Source organism: Echiichthys vipera, assembly GCF_963691815.1.
Source record: "Echiichthys vipera genome assembly, chromosome: 10".
NCBI classification, from domain to species: domain Eukaryota; kingdom Metazoa; phylum Chordata; class Actinopteri; order Perciformes; family Trachinidae; genus Echiichthys; species Echiichthys vipera.
Genome location: NC_139835.1, coordinates 25,435,613 through 25,440,290, shown reverse-complemented (window position 1 = coordinate 25,440,290; position 4,678 = coordinate 25,435,613).

Here is a 4,678-nt window from a genome sequence, read left to right as displayed (position 1 = left end):
CACTTGGTAAACACACACTATAATTACTGCTTATTAGAGGCTATAGGGGCCCATTAGTGGCACTGGCCCTACCCCTCACTGCCTGGCACCTCATTATAGAAGCCAGCACAGCACAGTCTGCCTCATTACCACCTGCCTGTTAAACTCTCTCTTTCTCACACACACACACACACACACACACACACACACACACACACACACACACACACACACACACACACACACACAAACAAGTAAACACCCACTTTTGAGCACACTGCAGGTGCTGCCAGATTAAAGTCAGGTGTTGACTTGTTAAGTGTGGGACACTGGGAAAATTGTGCGCGTGTGTCCGTGAGCATGTTCACTGCATCATTTGACATGAGTTCAAAGTGATTAACAGACGTTGTTTATGACTGTTTGCCTCATGTTATAGGAAATGCTCATTATTTTGAACTCTTTATTTGGTCCAATTTATGCTGTGTTCACTTGAGATAGGAATTAGCACTGGCGTCAATTTGTTGCTTGAAACAAAAAACTTTTAACTGCTCTTGGTGTGGACGTAGGCAGCATTCTTCGGGACAAGATGGGTGTTTCCCAAATGCTTCTTTTCCGACATTTCTTATCTTTACATGTGGCACAGACATCCTCACTTAAAAAATGTCATGTCAATGTCAATGTTATTTTATCTGAACGACACACGCACACGCAGACGCGCCTATCCATTCAAAGCTTGTCACATTCCCAGTTGCTATGTTTATTGACTTTCTTTTTTTTGCTCTTTTGTAACCTTTATTGACACACATTCACCTCTCTACTTCCGGTTCGTCCCGTATAAGTTACCCTCTTAAATCCATACACACACACACACACACACACACACACACATACAAACACACACACACACACACACGTTCCTATTACACTTCTGCCCTTACTACAAGCCTGACTCAGAAGTTGGAAGTTCCAGATTTCCGATTCCAAACGCAGCATAGCTGGCAGTGATGAGCTCTGATGTCAGACCAACCGCTGTCAGCAGCGTCAACAACATGGCGGCCATTTGCATTTACATTAAGAGAGGGTCTCCACAGACTCGCAGATTGGAATACTCATCCAAGAGGCAACAGGTGCTTTCATTAGTGGGTCATATGATCAATCACCATTTTTTAAACTCACTCTTTGATAAATAGGAACTTAAAAGACAATTAACAAGATGAAAATCTTACGGTTAAATCTACAAACCTTGGCTGTCAGTACCGGCTACAAGACATGCATTTAATGTGTGCACATACATAAACACAAACAAAATGTTCGCTCTTAATTGCTCCCTCAGTGTGCTCCATTTTGACCCTGTGTCAATTAAAAAAAAACAATATGACATTCCAGACCATGCCACCCTATGCTGTTCACTGTGCCGCCTGTGCTGCAAACAAAAGCCTCCTCTCTGTCAGCAGGCACTGAACTGAGTGCAGCTGCTACTGCCGTTTCTTCACTTAACTGGCGAGGCCCGAGCTTCTCAACAGCACTGATTTACTGGGGAATACAGGCGCTATTTTCTTCCCCTCGCCCTTTCATTTCTCCCATCCCTCTCTGCCCTCCCTGTGCCCCCTGTTAGGGTAACAATTTCTGAGCTGAGTCTGTTTGACTCTGCCATGGTAGCAGAGGCAGCGTGAGGCTGCCAGCACACTCTCCTTCTGTTTGATTTTTGTTTTTCTCTCTCTCTCTCTGTGTCTTTCACTCTCAATCCTCTGTCGAGCTGAGAGAACGGCACAATGGCTGCACTGGCAGTTAAAGACTTGTATCTGTCTCAGTTGCACGCTTGCTGTGTGTTTTTCTTAGTTCGGTTTCTCCAGGTGAATGCCATGCAGGCACGGGTGCCAAGGAAGCAGATGGCTTCAAGACAGAGAAAGACAGCAGACGTGTAGAAAAAAAACATAAAACAATGTGGACGAGGGACCCTGTGAAGAATACTAAGCACTACAAGGAATGAAGTCTTCATACCTAAACTATCTAAAAATGTCTATATGACAATTCTAAACCTGACTAATATATTTACTTTCTGCTGCCTCTATGGTTAAAGATTGATTACAATATGGGTCTTATTTTCATAGTATTAGCCACATTCTTTAACAAATATGAACACATTGTACTTATCAAAATAAATACTAAAATCTAGGAATGTGATGGGTCAAAAACAAGGGAGATCAGACATTTTATCCAGATAATCTAAACTACTTTATCAGGAGATAAAGTTGAGCACACCTGAAATGTTGAGCGTAATCATTGCATGCAGGAAAACTGTGTGCCCACAACTACAGTTTGGCAGATGAGATTCGAACCAGCGACTCGGCGTATAAACTGTGACGGTATGTTAACTTTAGACAGCTTGGTTTTACCATTTCATTTTTTATTATTTAATTGGTCGAACCTGGAGATTATCGACCTGTCTGACTTCTTGTTTTAGTGAAACCACGTTCCTAGATTTTCCGAGGCCCACAGCAACGGATCCTCAGTTGTGGTCATAACGTTAACTGTTAGGATTCACTTTGACCTTCTTCCTTTTAAGTACCCTAAAGCCCGGGGCGCGGTGCGGAAGGACAGTGTGAGTGCGCCCTTATACTCCTTCCTCCAGGAATAAGATATTTAAAATGTCAAAAAGTAACAAAAGTTGATATTGCTATTGTTTTGCTTGTCTTAACTACTATACACAAGGACACACCAATGAATCTTCTTTGTGGTAAAGAACTTTAAAACAAATTATGAGTGAACAATGCATTTCACATTGTGGCCTCCTTCCTCTGCATGAAATAGATACGTCTGTTATGTAAATACGTTTGACTTTGGCATGGGATGGGATGGGATAGGAATGGGACACAAACAGCGGCCTCCTGGGTAAAAGTCCGGTGTGTGTTTGACCCAAATATCAACCCCAACCTCCTGCTTAAGAGTCTGTGGCCTGTTGTTGTACTCGCTCTTAACATGTAATATTAACACCTGTAATTATAGTGTATGTACATGCTAAAAGGGTGGCAAAAATGTTAAATATCAAAGTGTCTGTGGTTTGCAGAAACGTGCAATGCCAACCTTTTTTCTGGTGACCAGGCTGGAATTGAGAGAGCACATGGGCATCTCTCCTCTGAACTAAAGTAAAGAATCATCAGTATGAAGCACCTGTTGGTCTCAGATTTAATTAGGAAAGAAAAGAGTTAGCTCTCTTCACCCACGTTGAACAACAGGTTACTCCCTTTGGAATCCCTGGTGGCTGATAAAGGAGCATGTGTGGCATTCAACATATAAGCATACACTGTGTGTGTGTATGTGTGTGCGTGCGTGCGTGTGCCTGTGTGCATGTGTGTGTGTGTGTGTGTGTGTGTGTGTTTGCGTGTGTGTGTCCACTCCAGGGTGCTCCAAACTTTGAGGACAGCCCCTCCAGAAAACACAGGCCTGGCCCTCCAAACTCAAAGGACGAGCTCCATTCACCGCCTGGCAACGGCGCTGAGAAATGGAGAAGAGATGGGCAGAACCGAATGGGTGGGCAGTAAATTATCAACTTTTAGAGGAGAAGACACGATATTTATTTATAGCATTCAGCCAGGGCACTCGGGGAGGGTTGAAATGGAATGGGGGTGTGCGTCTTTTGCAAGGGGCATCCTAGGTGGTCAGCATTGACCTGCACTAACCCCTTGTATCCTGTCTCATTCTCCCACCCTTCACACTTGTCTTGTACCCAAAGCTCCTGAGACCTCCCTGGTAATTAGGGAACGAGTCACACCCACTCCCTGCCCCCAAATGCAGTAAATTTTCCTCCTTCTCCTGGCCTTGTGACACACACACTCACACATCCTCAGAATTGAGGCTTGAAGACGCCATTCAGCCCGATCCCTACTTGCTCTATCCCCCACTCTACATTTTATCACCACCCCTTGTTTTGTTTTGCTGTCTCAATCCATCAATCTTTCCATTAGCCCTCCATATTACGGAAACCACGGGGGAACGCCCCCTTTACACCAGCCCTTCAAATCAGTCTTCCTCTCTGCACTTCCCTCAGCCTCCTCCACTTGCTGCTGACTCCCTCTTTCCCTGCATCCTTCAGTCCAGCCTCATTAGTCCTACCTGCTGCTTTCAGATGATCGGACTCTCCCTCATCCTCCAGTTTGTCTGGTGTTCACCTCCAACTTGAGGTGAACACCTGTCTTGGGGCAAGGGAGGAAAAGATGGAGATGGACAGAGGGAGAAATACTGGGGATGCTGTGGGTGGACCGCGGTGGGGGTATAGCAGCACTTTGGGTGGTATGTTTCCTGCGAGGGTGGGACACAATGCCCCCAGTGTTCAGGCAGGCCCACAGGAGCTTGTTTTACAACAGGGGAGGGGCGACCATCAATGGCCAGATGATGTGAACCACCCTGAGCCGATTCACAGTGACAAACAGCCCCCTCCAAGCAGACCCCCACCACCTCCTCCTCCTCCTCCTCCTTTCTGTTTTCTCCCATCGCCTCCCTCCTTTCCTCCACACATTCTGTTCTGTTGGACCAAAACCAGGGCAGCAGAGAGCATGCAACAGCACCGTAGCTCAATGGACTGGAAATGAGGGGACACATGCCAACACACACGCGGACACACAAAAATTCTCACATACATAATGGGCATACATGCATACACTCGCGCGCACAGACACTCACAGGAACAGACCCTTTCTGT